This window comes from Oncorhynchus mykiss, chromosome 10 (genome assembly GCF_057628025.1).
Source record: "Oncorhynchus mykiss isolate SJ-2025 chromosome 10, ASM5762802v1, whole genome shotgun sequence".
NCBI lineage: Eukaryota > Metazoa > Chordata > Actinopteri > Salmoniformes > Salmonidae > Oncorhynchus > Oncorhynchus mykiss.
In genome coordinates this window covers 31381812-31403703 of record NC_143031.1, presented here as the reverse complement: position 1 = coordinate 31403703, position 21892 = coordinate 31381812, and positions in this window count along the sequence as shown.

The window sequence follows — 21892 nt, the reverse complement described above, 5'->3', positions numbered from 1 at the left end:
CCTCGTTCCCCAGACAGCTCAGTGAGATTCAGCCAAGGACACTCAGCCTGTCAGGCCATTCAGGAATACAGAAAAAGAGAAATCATTCCGAATTAACGTGACAGAGACGGTGGAAAACAAGCCCGCTCTAGGATCATGGGACAAACTGTGCCTGTAATATGGGTTATAGACATAATGGGGATGCTTTTATGAGCAATGTATAACAGTGGAGTCAATATTAAAGTAACAGTATCAATGAATTATTGCACATTCACAACCACTATATCCCCTCACATTATAAAGTTATGTCATTTGACAGATCTTTGTGTGAATAACATACAAGAGATACCATATGAAACCACTCTTCCATATAATACTCTGTTTTTACTGCGCGTGATGTATAACGTGATCCCCATCCTATGCAGAGTCAGAGAGACTCATATGCTCCCTGGAGCTCAACCTGAACAGCTGACGTCTGTAACTTCCAGTCACACACTGACACACCTCTATGTCACACACGCACACACAGAGAAAGTGAAAAAACATTTGAAAACACATACGCTCTTAAAAATAATAAGTACATAAAAACACTATTAAAGTGGCATTGACGACCAGTGGGCTGTCTCCCAGTGAGTTCCAGTCCAGGTCGTAAAAGCACCATCAGTCACATTCTCCTCAGAATCTTGGTGTGTGACACCACTTTATGGTTCCATAAGTTATGACAAAGAGGAGAGGGAGATATATCTTAACATGAGATCCCTCTCCGCTCCTCCCCCATATCACACTGATAACTCACCATCATTGGGCCCTATTGCAGTGGGTGTATTATCCCACTGGGAACAGATGTCAATTCAATGTCTATTCCACGTTGGTTCAACATAATTTAATTGAAACAAAGTGGAAACAACATTGATTCAAACAGTGTGTGCACAGTAGGATAGTTCCACCAAGACCCCTGATCAGGGAACCATAGCATCACATGTTAGAACATTGTCGGTAATGCATTTAGCATTTTATTTATTTGTACAAGCGTGTCAAAGAAGAATGTCAATATACAGTGAGTGCAAATGACTTGAGGAGGTAAGGCAATAAATAGGCCATAGTAGCGAAGTAATTACAGTTTAGCAAATTAACACTGGAGTGATAGATGAGCAGATTATGATGTGCAAGTAGAAATACTGGTGTGCAAAAGAGCAGAAAAGTACATTAAAACAATATGGGGATGAGGTAGGTAGTTTGGGTGGGCTATTTACAGATGGGCTATGTACAGCAGCAGCGATCGGTTAGCTGCTCAGATAGCTGATGTTTAAAGTTAGTGAGGGAAATATAAGTCTCCAGCTTCAGAGATTTTTGCAATTCGTTCCAGTCATTGGCAGCAGAGAACTGTAAGGAAAGGTGGCCAAAGGAGGTGTTGACTTTGGGGGCGACCAGTGAGATATACCTGCTGGAGCGCGTGCTACGGGTGCGTGTTGTTATCATTACCAGTGAGCTGAGATAAGGCGGAGCTTTACCTAGCATAGACTTATAGATGACCTGGAGCCAGTGGGTCTGGTGACAAATATGTAGCGAGGGCCAGCCGACTAGAGCATACAGGTCGCAGTGGTGGGTGGTATAAGGGACTTTAGTGACAAAACGGATGGCACTGTGATAGACTGCATCCAGTTTGCTGAGTAGAGTACTGGAAGCTATTTTGTAAATGTCATCACCGAAGTTGATTATTGGTAGGATAGTCAGTTTTACGAGAGTATGTTTGGCGGCTTGAGTGAAGGAGGCTTTGTTGCGAAATAGGAAGCCGATTCTAGATTCAATTTTGTATTGTAGATGTTTAATATAAGTCTGGAAGGAGAGTTTACAGTCTAGCTAGACACCTAGGTATTTGTAGTTGTCTGAACCGTCCAGAGTAGTTATGCTAGTTGGGCAGACGGGTGTGGGCAGCAAACGGTTGAAAAGCATGCATTTGGTTTTACTAGCGTTTAAGAGCAGTTGGAGGCCACAGAAGCAGAATTGTATGGCATTGAAGCTCGTTTGGAGGTTAGTTAACACAGTGTCCAAAGAAGGGCCAGATGTATACAGAATGGTGTTGTCTGCGTAGAGGTGGATCAGGGAATCACCCGCAGCAAGAGCAACATCGTTGATATATACAGAGAAAAGAGTCGGCCTGAGAATTGAACCGTGTGGTACTCCCATAGAGACTGCCAGAGGGCCGGACAACAGGCCCTCCAATTTGACACACTGAACTCTGTCTGAGAAGTAGTTGGTGAACCAGGCGAGGCAGTCATCTGAGAAACCAAAGCTGTTGAGTCTGCCGATAAGGATACAGTGATTGACAGAGTCAAAAGCCTTGGCCAGGTCGGTGAAGATGGCTGCACAGTACTGTCTTTTATCGATGGCGGTTATGATATCGTTTAGTACCTTGAGCGTGGCTGAGGTGCACCAGTGACCAGCTAGGAAACCGGATTGCACAGTGGAGAAGGTACGGTGGGATTCGAAATGGTAGTGATCTGTTTATTAACTTGGCTTTTGAAAACTTTAGAAAGGCAGGGCAGGATGGATATAGGTCTATAACAGTTTGGGTCTAGAGTGTCACCCCCTTTGAAGAGGGGGATGACCGTGGCAGCTTTCCAATCTTTAGGGATCTCGGATGATACGAAAGAGAGGTTGAACAGACTGGTAATAGGGGTTGCAACAATGGCGGCGGATAATTTTAGAAAGAGAGGGTCTAGATTGTCTAGCCCAGCTGATTTGTACTGGTCCAGGTTTTGTAGCTCTTTCAGAACATCTGCTATCTGGATTTGGGTGAAGGAGAAGCTGGGGAGGCTTGGGCAAGTAGCTGCGGGGTGCGGAGCTGTTGGCCAGGGTTAGGGTAGGCAGGAGGGAAGCATGGCCAATTAGAGCTACAGGATGCACATTTCTGTTTGAAAAAGCTAGCCTTTGTTTTCCTGACTGACTGCGTGTATTGGTTCCTGATTTCCCTGAAAAGTTGCATATTGCGGGGAATATTCGATGCTAGTGCAGTCCGCCACAGGATGTTTTGTGCTGGTCGAGGGCAGTCAGGTCTGGAGTGAACCAAGGGCTATATCTGTTCTTAGTTCTACATTTTTTGAAAGGGGCATGCTTATTTAAGATGGTGAGGAAATTACTTTTAAAAAACATTGTTTTTATTATAGGAACACAAAGAAAGTACAAATAAAGTCAAATATAAGAACAACAACAACAAAACAAAAAAGATCTGGCAGTTACAGTGCACTTCATACCTTCATCATCATATCATATTAGTTACATTGACATCTTTGTATTAGTCCTTTTCCAAGTACGAAACCCATTTTTCCCAGTATTCTTGACCTCTCTCCTGTTGAGTTCTTAAAGCAAAGGTCATACACTCCATGTGGTGTATTTCTTCTACAATGTCACTGTGGGAGGGTCTTTTTGTAGCCATTTCCTAGTGATAGCCTTTATACTGGCTGCCAGTAGGGCCTTCAAGAGGTACTTTTCTCTATTGTGTAAGTTATCAGGTATTTCACCCATGTACAAAGAAATTAATGTTTGTTCTATGTCAAATCCCATTATTTTTTCCAATGTTAGATCTTATTTCTCCCCAGTAAGTTTAGTCCAAAAGATATGAGAGTGGTCCGCCCTCAATTGACCTCATTCTCTCCAACAAGGGTGTAGTGAGCCCGTCTGGTTTGATTTCAGTTCAGGTGTTATGAAGAAACGTATAACATTCTTCCAACAGAATTCTCTCCATGACCTTGAGTTGGTGGAGCTATGTTGAGTCTCTAATATGTTCAACCATGTTTCATCAGTTATTTCAATGTTAAGTTCCTCCTCCCATTTCTTTTTAATATAGTTTGTTGTAACGGTTTTCTTCGGGTGGACCGGCGCGGGACGTGGACCCCACTCTAACAAAGTCTTAGTCCCTTTGCCTCGCGTCCTTAGATAGGTGACCCTCGCCGCCGACCTTGGCCTAGTAGTCCTCTCCAAGGGACCCACTGGACTGAAGGGTAGCTCGGGACTGAGGGGTAGCTCGGGACTGAGGGGTAGCTCAGCACTGAGGGGTGGCTCGGGACTGAGGGGTAGCTCAGCACTGAGAGGAAGCTCAGGCAGGTAGTTGGCTCTGGCAGATCCTGGCTGGCTGGCAGTTCTGGCAGATTCTGGCTGACTGGCGGATCCTGGCTGACTGGCGGATCTGGAAGATCCTGGCTGAATGGCGGATCCTGGCTGAATAGCGGATCCTGGCTGACTGGCGGATCTGGAAGATCCTGGCTGACTGGCAGCTCTGACTGCTCCATGCTGACTGGCAGCTCTGGCTGCTCCATGCTGACTGGCTGCTCTGGCTGCTCCATGCTGACTGGCTGCTCCATGCTGACTGGCGGCTCTGGCTGCTCCATGCTGACTGGCGGCTCTGGCTGCTCCATGCTGACTGGCGGCTCTGGCTGCTCCATGGGAGCAGGGAGACTCCGGCAGCGCTAGAGAGGAGGAAGGCTCTGGCAGCGCTGGACAGGCGAGGCGCACTGTAGGCCTGATGCGTGGTGCTGGCACTGGTGGTACTGGACCGAGAACATGCACAGGAAGCCTGGTGCGGGGAGCTGCCACCGGAGGGCTGATGCGTGGAGGTGGTACTGGATAGACCGGACCGTGCAGGCGCACTGGAGCTCTTGAGCACCGAGCCTGCCCAACCTTACCTGGTTGAATGCTCCCGGTCGCCCTGCCAGTGCGGCGAGGTGGAATAGCCCGCACTGGGCTATGCAGGCGAACCGGAGACACTGAGCGCAAGGCTGGTGCCATGTAAGCCGGCCCAAGGAGACGCACTGGAGACCAGATGCGTAGAGCCGGCTTCATGGCATTTGGCTCGATGCTCACTCTAGCCTGGCCGATACGCGGAGCTGGAATGTACCGCACCGGGCTATGCACCCGCACTGGAGACACCGTGTGCACCACAGCATAACACGGTGCTTGCCCGGTCTCTCTAGCCCCCCGGTAAGCACAGGAAGTTTGCGCAGGTCTCCTACCTGGCGTAGCCATACTTCCTGTGAGCCCCCCCCAAGACATTTTTGGGGCTGACTCTCGGGCTTCCATCCGCGTTGCCGTGCTGCCTCCTCATGCCAGCGCCTCTCCGCTTTCGCCGCCTCCAGTTTTTCTTTGGGGCGGCGATATTCTCCAGGCTGTGCCCAGGGTCCTTTACCGTCCAACTCATCCTCCCATGTCCAGTCCTCCTTGCGCTGCTCCTGCTGACGCTGCCTGTCACCACGCCGCTTGGTCCTGTTGAGGTGGGTGATTCTGTAACGGTTTTCTTCGGGTGAAGGAGAGGCGGACCAAAATGCAGCGTGGTTGTTATTCATGGTTCTTTAATAAAGACTACACATGAACAAACTAACAAAACAATAAACGTGAGAAAAACTATACAGCCTATCTGGTGAAAACAAACACTAAGACAGGAACAATCACCCACGAAACACTCAAAGAATATGGCTGCCTAAATATGGTTCCCAATCAGAGACAACGATAAACACCTGCCTCTGATTGAGAACCACTCCAGACAGCCATACTAGATACCCCTACTAAGCCACAAACCCAATACCTAACAAAAACCCCAAGACAAAACACACCACATATAAAACCCATGTCACACCCTGGCCTGACCAAAATAATAAAGAAAACACAAAATACTAAGACCAGGGCATGACATTTGTAGAATATTTCTTTGAGGATTGAATACCCAAGTAGAGATTTGAAATAGTTTTTTTGTTACTTCCCAAGTTGTATGCGTTAGTGAAAACTTGGATTAATTTTGGAGGTGCTCGAAGGTCAGTCACTTTTATGAATTGTTGGAATCAGGGCAGAGAGCAGGGTTCGGTAAATCGTAATTTATTCTCCGGCAAAAACGGTCACGTCAACATACATTAATTAAAACAGACCAGCCCAAACACAGGACCAAACAGTCTGGAGAATACAAACATGAAACCACAGCCAACAGAGTAAAAAAAAACAATCCCGCACAAAACAAGGGCGGGTCAAACTACTACATATAGGGAAGCTAATTAAACCAAAATACACACAAGTGAAACTAATAAGACAAAACCAACAGACAAACGGAAAAGGGATCGGTAGCGGCTAGTAGGACGGTGACGACGACCGCTGAGCACCGCCCGAACAGGCAGGGGAGCCAACTTCGGCGGAAGTCGTGACACTTAAGAAATAGTGTCAAACATGTAGGTATCTGTAAAAATCTTGTTTATCCAAGCCATGTTTTTTACTTAGGTCCTGGAAGTTATCTAGGTTCCCATTCCTTATAATTGTACTGAAAGATGTGATGCCTTTCTGTGTCCACTGTGTAAATCTGCTGTCCTGAGTTGCAGGGATGAAGCTGGGGTCGTATGCGGGCCAACTCAGCAGTTTGATCTCTCTGTCTAAATTATTTTGCTTAACTACCCTAAACCATGTCTTCAGAGAGAAATACACTGATTTTGTCTATTGTATATTTATTTTACCATCTCCTTATTTCCCAGTACTGACTGTATGAGTATCTCTGTCAGAGTAGTCTCGATGTCTTTCCATTTGGATTCGTATTCTGAATTGCACCAACACAACAGGGGTCTCAATTGGGCTGACACATAATAATCTTTGAGGGAGGCTTCCGGGTGGCGCAGTGGTTAAGGGCGCTGTACTGCAGCGCCAGCTGTGCCACCAGAAACTCTGGGTTTGCGCCCAGGCTCTGTCATAACCGGCCGCGACTGGGAGGTCCATGGGGAGACGCACAATTGGCCTAGTGTCGTCCGGGTTAGGGAGGGGTTGGCTGGTAGGGATATCATTGTCTCATCGCGCACCAGTGACTCCTGTGGTGGGCCGGGCGCAGTGCGCACTAACCAAAGTTGCCAGGTGCACGGTGTTTCCTCCAACACATTGGTGCGGCTAGCTTCCGGGTTGGATGCGCGCTGTGTTAAGTAGCAGTGGTTGGGTTGTGTATAGGAGGACGCATGACTTTCAACCTTCGTCTCTCCCGAGCCCGTACGGGAGTTGTAGCGATGAGACAAGATAGTAGCTACTAAACAATTGGATACCACGAAATTGGGGAGAAAACGGGGTCAATTTAAAAAAAAAATTATAATCTTTTAGGTTTGGTAAGGCCACAGTTTTTTGGTAACTGTAATGTTGTATATCTAGTTCTTGGTCTCTTACTGTTCCAGATGAACCTTGATATCCGTTTATCCCATTCCCTAAACTGTTTAGGCGGGATTTCTATGGGCAGTGATTGGAACACATATAGTAACCTTGGCAGGATGTTAATTTGGATTGTTTCAATTCTACTGCTAAGATCTAAGGGAAGTGAATTCCACCTGTCTAGGTCATCATATATTTTCTTGTTAATGTGATCGTAATTCATGCAATAAAGTTTGAGTGTATCTTTTGGTAGATATACTCCAAGATATTTAATGGATGAAGAGGTCCAGGTGAAGTTATACCTACTCTTCAGCTCTTCCTGTGGGGTATAATTATATACTAGGGCTTGGGTCTTGTGTACGTTAAGCACATACCCTGAATATGTTCCAAATGTTTGTAAAAACATCCATCAATCTAGGTACACTTGAGCCTGGTTCTTTAAGGAATAACAGAACGTCATCAGCATACATGCATATCTTATGTTCACTGCCTCTTATTGTTATTCCCTCTAAGGTTGGGTCCTGTCTTATTGCCTGTGCTAATGGTTTGAGGTACAAGGAGAAGTGCGTGGGTGAAAGATTACAGCATTGTCTTGCCCCTCGCTCTAATTTTTTCGTTCGTGTCAGATGTCCATTTATCTTTATTCTAGAGGCCGGACATGAATACAGTGTTTTGATGCACTGTATCACTTCTTTGTTGAAACCAAATCTTTCCATGACTTGGAATAGGTAATCCCATCCCACTGAATCAAATGCTTTTTCTGCATCTAGGCTGATTAATATTGCACTTGTCTTATTCTGAGTAATGTGGTCCATGACATGTAGTGTTCTCCTTATATTGTCCTGTGTCTGCCTATTTTGCATGAAACCAGTTTGATCTCCGTCGATCAATTCTGGGATTATGTTCTCCATTCTTTTGGCTATTATTGATGCATATAGTTTATAATCTGTGTTAAGAATTGAGTTAGGTCTATATGAACTGCATTCTTTCTTATCTTTACCCTATTTTGGGATTACTGATATAATGGCCTCTCTCCATGACGGTGGGATACCCCCCTCCCTCAGAGTCCAGTTAAAACAGGCCTTAAGTAGAGGTGCTAATTGTTCTCTGAAGGTCTTGAACCATTCTGAAGGGAAGCCATCAGTGCCTGGAGACTTGTTGGCTTTTTGCTGAGATATTGCTTTATTAATTTCTTCGGTGGATATTTCTGAAGTTAGTCTATCATTTTGCTCTGTCCCAATTGAGGGGAGATCAAGTGAGTTCAAAAAGTGCTCTATTTTCTGTGCATCTGCCTTCTCTGGTTGCTTGTACAGATTTGTGTAATATGATTCAAATGCATTCTGTATTTCATCTCATTTGCATGTGATCTTTTTTGTTTTGCGGTCTTTTATTTTGAAAATGGTATTCTGTGCTTGTTGTTTCCTGAGTCTCCATGCTAGTAATTTGGTTGCCTTTGAGCCTGCTTCATAATATCGTTGTTTCAGGAACCTAAGCTTTTTCTCTACTTCTTCTCTATAAATCTGGTCAATTTCCTGTTTTACCTTTTGAATCTCTCGTAATATAAGAGGGTCTTTGTGTTGACTATGATATTGTTCTAAGTTTCTTAGGGTTTCCTGTAGTTTCAGCAGTTTCTGTGCTTTAATCTTTTTCTTGAGAGATGATGTGGCTATGATCTTCCCTCTAATAACCGTCTTAGCTGCATCCCACAATATAGCAGGAAATACTTCCCCATTATCATTATTCTCCAGATAGATGTTCAATTCTGACTTTATTGATTCCTTAAATGCTGGATCATTCAGCATGCTTGTATTAAGTCTCCATATAGTATTTCTTGGTTTGCTATCAAGGTGCAGAGTTAGGTAAACTCCATTATGATCTGATAAGTCGCTCTGCCCGATCCTACAATCCTTAAGCCTGTGTCTATCTGCACTGTACATAAAAAAGTAGTCTAACCTGGAGTATTCAGTGTGGCGGGCTGAGTAAAAAGTATATTCCTTATCGGTCTTGTGGGTGTCACGCCATACATCGAGCAGTCCTAGATCCCGCAGTTTCCTATTGATCTTTTTGGCAACTAGGCTCATTTTCCTATTTTGGTTTGTGCTGTCCAATTTTGAGTTTAGAATTGTATTAAAGTCCCCTCCACAGATAAGAGTGCCAGGGGTTTCTGTGGCAATTAAATCAAACACCTTCCCATAGAAGACCATGTCACTCCCTGGGGGTGCGTATACATTAAATAATGTAACTGAGGAAATTACTTTTAAAGAACGACCAGGCATCCTGGACTGACAGGATGAGGTCAATATCCTTCCAGGATACCCGGGCCAGGTCGATTAGAAAATCCTGCTCACAGAAGTGTTTTAGGGAGCGTTTGACAGTGATGAGGGGTGGTAGTTTGACTGCGGACCCATAACGGAAATGAGGCAGTGATCGCTGAGATCCTGATTGAAAACAGCAGAGGTGTATTTGGAGGGCAAGTTGGTCAGGATAATATCTATGAGGGTTCCCATGTTTACGGATGAGGGGGTTGTAGCTGGTGGGTTCCTTGATAATTTGTGTGCGATTGAGGGCATCTAACTTAGATTGTAGGACTGCCGGGGTGTTAAGCATATCCCAGTTTAGGTCACCTAGCAGAATGAACTCTGAAGATAGATGGGGTGCAATCATTTCACATATGGTGTCCAGGGCACAGCTGGGAGCTGAGGGGGTTCTATAACAGGCAGCAACAGTGAGAGACTTATTTCTGGAGAGATTAATTTTTTTAATTAGAAGCTCGAACTGTTTGGGCATAGACCTGGAATGTATGACAGAACTCTGCAGTAGATTGCAATGCCTTTGGCAGTTCTATCTTGACGGAAAATGTTGTAGTTGGGGATGGAAATCTCAGAATTTTTGGTGACCTTCCTTAGCCAGGATTCAGACACGGCAAGGACATCGGGGTTGGCGGAGTGTGCTAAAGCAGTGAGTATAACAAACTTAGGAAGGAGGCTTCTGATGTTAACATGCATGAAACCAAGGCTTTTTCGGTTACAGAAGCCAACAAATGAGAGTGCCTGGGGACATGCAGGGCCTGGGTTAACCTCCACATCACCCGAGGAACAGAGGAGGAGTAGGATGAGGGTACGGCTAAAGGCTATCAAAACTAGTCGTCTAGTGCGTTGGGGACAGAGATTAAAAGGAGCAGATTTCTGGGCGTGGTAGAATCAATTCAGGGCATAATGTACAGACAGGGGTATGGTGGGGAGCTGGTACAGGGGAGGTAAACCCAGGCACCGAGTGATGATGTGGCCGGGGTGACACTTTGCTTCTTGAAATTCCAATATCTTGAAAACTTGACTGCTGGCATGAAAAACATTTTGGGACTGTATCAAGGGTGGACTATTGGGAAATACCAAAAGAGAGTTTTTAACAGCTTTCCTGTCTTTGCACTCTGACTTGGGTTGGCTGGTATTATTATCAGGGTCCTCCACCTGAGACAGAACTGTGTGAATCATGATGCTCCTGAAGGGTGTTGGTTAATTATGCAAAGACAGGGGATGGGGATGGATGTCTCAGTCGCCATCGCAAACCACACACAGACACACACGCGGACACACACGCCACCACACACCTCCCTGGGACGTCTGCACCTGCTTTGTTTCCTGACACTGTGAGGTGGAGCTGAGGTTCTGCTATCAGAAGAGAGAGGGGAGGAAGGAGGAGGGGGGGAGGGGGAGGAAAAGGAGAGTGATGGAGGGAGAGAAAGGTAGAGAGTGAGAAAGAGGAGAGAGAGAGAAAGAGAGAGGAGAGAAAGGGGGATAGAGAGAGGAGAGAAAAGGAGAGCGAGGGAGAGTGAAGACAGAAGGAAGAGGAGAAAGCGGGGGGAGAGAAAGAGAACATCTCCTGATACTGTACCTCACAGTGGTTAACTGATACTGTACCTCACAGTGGTTAATTAAACATCTCCTGATACTGTACCTCAGTGGTTAATTAAACATCTCCTGATACTGTACCTCATAGTGGTTAATTAAACATCTCCTGATACTGTACCTCACAGTGATTAATTAAACATCTCCTGATACTGTACCTCACAGTGATTAATTAAACATCTCCTGATACTGTACCTCACAGTGGTTAATTAAACATTAATTAAACATCTCCTGATACTGTACCTCACAGTGGTTAATTAAACATCTCCTGATACTGTACCTCAGTGGTTAATTAAACATCTCCTGATACTGTACCTCTCAGTGGTTAATTAAACATCTCCTGATACTGTACCTCACAGTGGTTAATTAAACATCTCCTGATACTGTACCTCAGTGGTTAATTAAACATCTCCTGATACTGTAACTCACAGTGGTTAATTAAACATCTCCTGATACTGTACCTCAGTGGTTAATTAAACATCTCCTGATACTGTACCTCACATGATTAATTAAATATTAATTAAACATCTCCTGATACTGTACCTCAGTGGTTAATTAAACATCTCCTGATACTGTACCTCACAGTGGTTAATTAAACATCTCCTGATACTGTACCTCAGTGGTTAATTAAACATCTCCTGATACTGTACCTCATAGTGGTTAATTAAACATCTCCTGATACTGTACCTCACAGTGATTAATTAAACATCTCCTGATACTGTACCTCACAGTGATTAATTAAACATCTCCTGATACTGTACCTCACAGTGGTTAATTAAACATTAATTAAACATCTCCTGATACTGTACCTCACAGTGGTTAATTAAACATCTCCTGATACTGTACCTCAGTGGTTAATTAAACATCTCCTGATACTGTACCTCTCAGTGGTTAATTAAACATCTCCTGATACTGTACCTCACAGTGGTTAATTAAACATCTCCTGATACTGTACCTCACAATGGTTAATTAAACATCTCCTGATACTGTACCTCACAGTGGTTAATTAAACATCTCCTGATACTGTACCTCACAGTGGTTAATTAAACATCTCCTGATACTGTACCTCACAGTGGTTAATTAAACATATCCTGATACTGTACCTCACAGTGGTTAATTAAACATATCCTGATACTGTACCTCACAGTGGTTAATTAAACATCTCCTGATACTGTACCTCACAGTGGTTAATTAAACATCTCCTGATACTGTACCTCACAGTGGTTAATTAAACATCTCCTGATACTGTACCTCAGTGGTTAATTAAACATATCCTGATACTGTACCTCACAGTGGTTAATTAAACATCTCCTGATACTGTACCTCACAGTGGTTAATTAAACATATCCTGATACTGTACCTCACAGTGGTTAATTAAACATATCCTGATACTGTACCTCACAGTGGTTAATTAAACATCTCCTGATACTGTACCTCACAGTGGTTAATTAAACATCTCCTGATACTGTACCTCACAGTGGTTAATTAAACATCTCCTGATACTGTACCTCACAGTGGTTAATTAAACATCTCCTGATACTGTACCTCACAGTGGTTAATTAAACATCTCCTGATACTGTACCTCATAGTGGTTAATTAAACATCTCCTGATACTGTACCTCACAGTGGTTAATTAAACATATCCTGATACTGTACCTCACAGTTGTTAATTAAACATCTCCTGATACTGTACCTCACAGTGGTTAATTAAACATCTCCTGATACTGTACCTCACAGTGGTTAATTAAACATATCCTGATACTGTACCTCACAGTGGTTAATTAAACATCTCCTGATACTGTACCTCACAGTGGTTAATTAAACATCTCCTGATACTGTACCTCACAGTGGTTAATTAAACATATCCTGATACTGTACCTCATAGTGGTTAATTAAACATATCCTGATACTGTACCTCAGTGGTTAATTAAACATCTCCTGATACTGTACCTCACAGTGGTTAATTAAACATCTCCTGATACTGTACCTCACAGTGGTTAATTAAACATCTCCTGATACTGTACCACAGTGGTTAATTAAACATATCCTGATACTGTACCTCACAGTGGTTAATTAAACATCTCCTGATACTGTACCTCACAGTGGTTAATTAAACATCTCCTGATACTGTACCTCAGTGGTTAATTAAACATCTCCTGATACTGTACCTCTCAGTGGTTAATTAAACATCTCCTGATACTGTACCTCACAGTGGTTAATTAAACATCTCCTGATACTGTACCTCAGTGGTTAATTAAACATCTCCTGATACTGTAACTTACAGTGGTTAATTAAACATCTCCTGATACTGTACCTCAGTGGTTAATTAAACATCTCCTGATACTGTACCTCACATGATTAATTAAATATTAATTAAACATCTCCTGATACTGTACCTCAGTGGTTAATTAAACATCTCCTGATACTGTACCTCACAGTGGTTAATTAAACATCTCCTGATACTGTACCTCAGTGGTTAATTAAACATCTCCTGATACTGTACCTCATAGTGGTTAATTAAACATCTCCTGATACTGTACCTCACAGTGATTAATTAAACATCTCCTGATACTGTACCTCACAGTGATTAATTAAACATCTCCTGATACTGTACCTCACAGTGGTTAATTAAACATTAATTAAACATCTCCTGATACTGTACCTCACAGTGGTTAATTAAACATCTCCTGATACTGTACCTCAGTGGTTAATTAAACATCTCCTGATACTGTACCTCTCAGTGGTTAATTAAACATCTCCTGATACTGTACCTCACAGTGGTTAATTAAACATCTCCTGATACTGTACCTCACAGTGGTTAATTAAACATCTCCTGATACTGTACCTCAGTGGTTAATTAAACATCTCCTGATACTGTACCTCACAGTTGTTAATTAAACATCTCCTGATACTGTACCTCACAGTGGTTAATTAAACATCTCCTGATACTGTACCTCACAGTGGTTAATTAAACATCTCCTGATACTGTACCTCACAGTGGTTAATTAAACATATCCTGATACTGTACCTCACAGTGGTTAATTAAACATATACTGATACTGTACCTCACAGTGGTTAATTAAACATCTCCTGATACTGTACCTCACAGTGGTTAATTAAACATATCCTGATACTGTACCTCACAGTGGTTAATTAAACATCTCCTGATACTGTACCTCACAATGGTTAATTAAACATCTCCTGATACTGTACCTCACAGTGGTTAATTAAACATATCCTGATACTGTACCTCACAGTGGTTAATTAAACATATCCTGATACTGTACCTCACAGTGGTTAATTAAACATCTCCTGATACTGTACCTCACAGTGGTTAATTAAACATATCCTGATACTGTACCTCACAGTGGTTAATTAAACATATCCTGATACTGTACCTCACAGTGGTTAATTAAACATCTCCTGATACTGTACCTCACAGTGGTTAATTAAACATCTCCTGATACTGTACCTCAGTGGTTAATTAAACATATCCTGATACTGTACCTCACAGTGGTTAATTAAACATCTCCTGATACTGTACCTCACAGTGGTTAATTAAACATATCCTGATACTGTACCTCACAGTGGTTAATTAAACATCTCCTGATACTGTACCTCACAGTGGTTAATTAAACATCTCCTGATACTGTACCTCACAGTGGTTAATTAAACATCTCCTGATACTGTACCTCAGTGGTTAATTAAACATATCCTGATACTGTACCTCACAGTGGTTAATTAAACATCTCCTGATACTGTACCTCACAGTGGTTAATTAAACATATCCTGATACTGTACCTCACAGTGGTTAATTAAACATATCCTGATACTGTACCTCACAGTGGTTAATTAAACATCTCCTGATACTGTACCTCACAGTGGTTAATTAAACATCTCCTGATACTGTACCTCACAGTGGTTAATTAAACATCTCCTGATACTGTACCTCACAGTGGTTAATTAAACATCTCCTGATACTGTACCTCACAGTGGTTAATTAAACATCTCCTGATACTGTACCTCATAGTGGTTAATTAAACATCTCCTGATACTGTACCTCACAGTGGTTAATTAAACATATCCTGATACTGTACCTCACAGTTGTTAATTAAACATCTCCTGATACTGTACCTCACAGTGGTTAATTAAACATCTCCTGATACTGTACCTCACAGTGGTTAATTAAACATATCCTGATACTGTACCTCACAGTGGTTAATTAAACATCTCCTGATACTGTACCTCACAGTGGTTAATTAAACATCTCCTGATACTGTACCTCACAGTGGTTAATTAAACATATCCTGATACTGTACCTCATAGTGGTTAATTAAACATATCCTGATACTGTACCTCAGTGGTTAATTAAACATCTCCTGATACTGTACCTCACAGTGGTTAATTAAACATCTCCTGATACTGTACCTCACAGTGGTTAATTAAACATCTCCTGATACTGTACCACAGTGGTTAATTAAACATATCCTGATACTGTACCTCACAGTGGTTAATTAAACATCTCCTGATACTGTACCTCACAGTGGTTAATTAAACATCTCCTGATACTGTACCTCACAGTGGTTAATTAAACATCTCCTGATACTGTACCTCACAGTGGTTAATTAAACATATCCTGATACTGTACCTCACAGTGGTTAATTAAACATATCCTGATACTGTACCTCACAGTGGTTAATTAAACATATCCTGATACTGTACCTCACAGTGGTTAATTAAACATATCCTGATACTGTACCTCACAGTGGTTAATTAAACATCTCCTGATACTGTACCTCACAGTGGTTAATTAAACATCTCCTGATACTGTACCTCACAGTGGTTAATTAAACATATCCTGATACTGTACCTCACAGTGGTTAATTAAACATCTCCTGATACTGTACCTCACAGTGGTTAATTAAACATCTCCTGATACTGTACCTCACAGTGGTTAATTAAACATATCCTGATACTGTACCTCACAGTGGTTAATTAAACATATACTGATACTGTACCTCACAGTGGTTAATTAAACATCTCCTGATACTGTACCTCACAATGGTTAATTAAACATCTCCTGATACTGTACCTCACAGTGGTTAATTAAACATATCCTGATACTGTACCTCACAGTGGTTAATTAAACATATCCTGATACTGTACCTCACAGTGGTTAATTAAACATCTCCTGATACTGTACCTCACAGTGGTTAATTAAACATATCCTGATACTGTACCTCACAGTGGTTAATTAAACATATCCTGATACTGTACCTCACAGTGGTTAATTAAACATCTCCTGATACTGTACCTCACAGTGGTTAATTAAACATCTCCTGATACTGTACCTCAGTGGTTAATTAAACATATCCTGATACTGTACCTCACAGTGGTTAATTAAACATCTCCTGATACTGTACCTCACAGTGGTTAATTAAACATATCCTGATACTGTACCTCACAGTGGTTAATTAAACATCTCCTGATACTGTACCTCACAGTGGTTAATTAAACATCTCCTGATACTGTACCTCACAGTGGTTAATTAAACATCTCCTGATACTGTACCTCAGTGGTTAATTAAACATATCCTGATACTGTACCTCACAGTGGTTAATTAAACATCTCCTGATACTGTACCTCACAGTGGTTAATTAAACATATCCTGATACTGTACCTCACAGTGGTTAATTAAACATATCCTGATACTGTACCTCACAGTGGTTAATTAAACATCTCCTGATACTGTACCTCACAGTGGTTAATTAAACATCTCCTGATACTGTACCTCACAGTGGTTAATTAAACATCTCCTGATACTGTACCTCACAGTGGTTAATTAAACATCTCCTGATACTGTACCTCACAGTGGTTAATTAAACATCTCCTGATACTGTACCTCATAGTGGTTAATTAAACATCTCCTGATACTGTACCTCACAGTGGTTAATTAAACATATCCTGATACTGTACCTCACAGTTGTTAATTAAACATCTCCTGATACTGTACCTCACAGTGGTTAATTAAACATCTCCTGATACTGTACCTCACAGTGGTTAATTAAACATATCCTGATACTGTACCTCACAGTGGTTAATTAAACATCTCCTGATACTGTACCTCACAGTGGTTAATTAAACATCTCCTGATACTGTACCTCACAGTGGTTAATTAAACATATCCTGATACTGTACCTCATAGTGGTTAATTAAACATATCCTGATACTGTACCTCAGTGGTTAATTAAACATCTCCTGATACTGTACCTCACAGTGGTTAATTAAACATCTCCTGATACTGTACCTCACAGTGGTTAATTAAACATCTCCTGATACTGTACCACAGTGGTTAATTAAACATATCCTGATACTGTACCTCACAGTGGTTAATTAAACATCTCCTGATACTGTACCTCACAGTGGTTAATTAAACATCTCCTGATACTGTACCTCACAGTGGTTAATTAAACATCTCCTGATACTGTACCTCACAGTGGTTAATTAAACATATCCTGATACTGTACCTCACAGTGGTTAATTAAACATATCCTGATACTGTACCTCACAGTGGTTAATTAAACATATCCTGATACTGTACCTCACAGTGGTTAATTAAACATATCCTGATACTGTACCTCACAGTGGTTAATTAAACATCTCCTGATACTGTACCTCACAGTGGTTAATTAAACATCTCCTGATACTGTACCTCACAGTGGTTAATTAATCTTGGAGCTGGTAGTGTTTGTTTACTAAGGTAACCCACCATACACTAAAATGTACATTCTAATACTCAAACATACGTACTCTTAGCAAATGCTTAGCACCAAAGAGGTAATAGTAGTAGGTAGTATAACCATATATGATAATAGAATTACAGTAAATGTAAGACAATATATTAACAATTTTGCCAGTGGTATTGAGAATGGCTGAGTCAAAGCACTGATCATTTCGAGGTGAACTTGATCCATTCAACCACCACCATCATTAACATAACCCCAGAGTGAAAATCAGGACCAGATGAGCACTGGAGTTTAGTTTCATGTTCCATCCAGACACTCCAACCCCACGACCTTATGACCCCCAGACAGACACACGACACAGACACACACGACTGCCTCTCACAGCTGACCACTGAGGTCAGTTCTGCCCGTACATAACATACATATATCTGGAGCAACTGGACCAGGGGAATGTTTGTCCTGAGGATGGAGGGGTCCTGGGGCTGACTACTCAACCCAGTGACACAGGACAGGCAGCTTCATGGGCAGATTCCTCCCTGTCCTACAGTCTCCATTGGTTCTGGCTGATTATTCAACAGGAGCAATTGGAAGTGGATGACACGGTTTCAGGGCTTTATGCACTGTGCACTCCTCAATTATGGATGGGAAAAGTGACACTGTGACAGCTGTACGTCTCCAGAGAGAGAGAGAGGAGAAGGGGGGCACCAAGAAGTAAGAGAAAGAAAGAGTGTGCAATGTGCAAAGAGTGATTTGTACCTAAGCAGACACAGTTTTCACTCATCCATAGACACTCCCTCCCCTTGTTAAATAAAATATGCCTTTAAAATTACGGGAGGGTAGGGGTAATGACATGCTTTAAATAAGATTATCCTCCACGCCTGCCCGCCCGCCCGCCCGCCCCTGCCTGCCTCTCCAGCCAGTCTAAGGAAGCAGCTACTAGACCAATCCATTTCCAGACTTAAGGGCATCTGCCCCACACACACAGAGTATATATTAAAAACACTCAGCTGCATCCTTCTCACTTAGAAATAGGGAGAAGAATGGTGTGACGCAGCTTCCATACATTTCAATGTGATTAGATGTGAAGTGTATTTGCACGTGCTGCCTTCCATGAGAATCATTAGAAACGGTCCCTGTGGGAGTCACGCTGAAATCTGAGGAGACAAGCCAAAAGAGCAGGGCTCATAGCAGGCCTGCTAATGAAATGCATATTAACTAGAGAGAGGTGGGGTCTCTCTCTCTCTCTCTCTCTCTCTCTCTCTCTCTCTCTCTCTCTCTCTCTCTCTCTCTCTCTCTCTCTCTCTCTCTCTCTCTCTCTCTCTCTCTCTCTCTCTCTCTCTCTCTCTCTCTCTCTCTCTCTCTCTCTCTCTCTCTCTCTCTCTCTCTCTCTCTCTCTCTCTCTCTCTCTCTCTCTCTCTCTCTCTCTCTCTCTCTCTCTCTCTCTCTCTCTCTCTCTCACAAAGAAAGACATGCTTTCTGTGCTAGTGTGTTATTGAGCAGCATGAGCAGGTAGCAGAGAGAAATAGAGAAAAGAGGATGATGAGGGGGTTCACATCAATTATTTCAGTGTTCACATCAATGTCAATGTGCTGCAGTTAGCAAAGAAGCTCATTTCTGTAGTGTTAGGCTCCATCACACTCACTTTCACCAGTTTCATCCAGCCCAGGGGGGTCAGACAACACCCCCTTTTCTCTAGTTAGCTACCACAACACATTCCATCAGTGATGATTGAGAGGGTTTTATCAAACGCCCTTGTATCCACCGTAACATGTATTATCTATGGTAAGGTATGTATGTAAATAGCCCTCTCTGTGAGCCCTCTCTGTGTGAGTGTGTGTTTGTGTGTGTGGACCACCATGGCCAGCACATATAGAGGAGTTAAGGCCTGTGTTAAAGCCCACAGCATGAGGGTCAGACCTCGGGAGCTCAGCCTCCCAGATCACACTCACAGCTCAGTGGAGGCAGTCAATCACACACACAGCAGCCTCCTACCCTCTTAATCTCCACACACGCACGCACACATGCGCACGCACACACACAAATAAAAAACATATGTTATCTCGTAGGGACATCTACAGCTCAGGAGAAAAACACAGGAAGAGATAGAGTCCTCTGAGCACTAGGGAAAAAAAGAGTTGTATACAGTAAGTAAACAGTGAGCAAAGGGTGGATCTGTAAAGATACAACCACAGAACACAGACTTATTTCAGCCTGTGCTTACTGTGCAGTATACAAACACAACAGTCAGCATCTGATTGTGTGGTTCTCGCTAACCCTAACCCTAGCCCCAGCTTCATGTCCACACCCTGGTTCAATCCTAAACCCAACCATAACCCTAACTCTAACCCTAGAAATTCTATATAGCAATTCTACAACAACAGCACAATATGTTATAAACGTAGGTCTTGATGGAATGTAGTGGATGGTTTATATTAACAGTGTGTTGCAGCACAAGTCACAGAGAACAGACAGTTCAGTAGTGATTATAACCTACTGTTAGTGCGCCTCGGACCTCCTCTATAAATTCAAAGGAGCTGTTTCAGTTGTTCTTTTTGTTACTTTGTTTTTAGTGTTCAGTTCTATTTAATAAATGACGAACACGTACCACCCTGCGCTTTGGTCCTCACCTTCTTCCACCAACGGCCGTTACAGAACTACCCACCACAAACAGACCAAGCAGCGTGGAGAAAAGGAGGAATGGACATGGGAGGACATTCTGGATGGGAAGGGATCCTACACATGGGAGGAGATCCTGGCTGGAAGGGATCGCCTCCCATGGGAACAGGTCAAGGCAGGCAGGGGTCGATAATCCAGAGTAAGAGCAAAGGTACAGGATGGCAGGCAGGCTCAGGGTCACGGACAGGCAGAGTTCAGTAATCCAGGGCTAGAGCAAAGGTACAGGACGGCAGGCTCTGGGTCAGGGACAGGCAGAGTGGTCATGCATGCGGGCTCGGAGTCAGGACAGCCAAGGGTCAAAACCAGGAGGGCGAGAAAAGAGAAACTGGAAAAGGCAGGTGCCGAGATACAAAACGCTGGTAGGCTTGAACAAACAAGAAGAATTGGCAGAAAACACAGGTATAAATACCCAGAGTATAAGTGGGGAAGATGGGAGACACCTGGAGGGGGTGTAGACAGGCACAAGGACAGGTGAAACAGATCAGGGCATGACAGTTTTGGACGCTTGCCATGCAGAAGCAGAGAGAACAATCTATGACTTGGGCTACTGAAGCCTTTGACCATTTTTGGCCCTTCCTCTGACACCGCCTAGTATAGAGGTCCTAGATGGCAGGAAGCTTGGCCCCAGTGATGTACTGGGCCATACATGCATGCTCATGAACCTCCTTGAAAAACAGCAGAGAGGTGTATCAGTCAAGGATAATGTAGAAGGACTCAGATATCTGAAAAGATTGTAAGAGAAAAAAGACAAGCCGTTTACTCCTCAACATGGCAGTTTGCTAGATCCTATAGCGCTATAGAACTCAGATCAGCAGCTTGTGCTGCATTGGAAATTGAAATGAGCTTTGTTAATCAATGTGCGATTGATTATCTGCTTAATGAAAGAGAAAAACAACTGGTATTTATTCTGCTGGTGGTAGACACACACACGCTCCAGTGTGGTCAAAGAAACACCATCATTAGGAAGCACGTACCAAACTTTAAATCAACATTAATAAAAAGCTGATAATTAAAACAGTGGTTGAGGTTACTTTAGATAAGAGTTTCTGTTTTGTAAATAATGATTTTGTTGTTGTGATCATACACAACATGCATAAACATGTAGCTCATTGAATACAAACGACTTATTGTCTCTGAAGGATGCAGTTGTCATGGTACCTGGTGCCCAATCTGTTTTGGTACAGCTATTGGACATGAGTACCATGGGACTCTCTTGGGTACTCATATGCAACTCAGCTGGGAGTCTTTTCGGTACTCACATGAGACCTGGGTTGTGACTGTCTTTGAAACAGCCTGTCAAAATGCAACTCTACAAGCCTTCACAAGACATGCTTTTAATTCGGCAAGATATTGATCAAACACAACACATTGCATCCTTTCCTATAAAACAAGTATGTTGGCACTGTGTCATCAACGTTTTGGTTAACG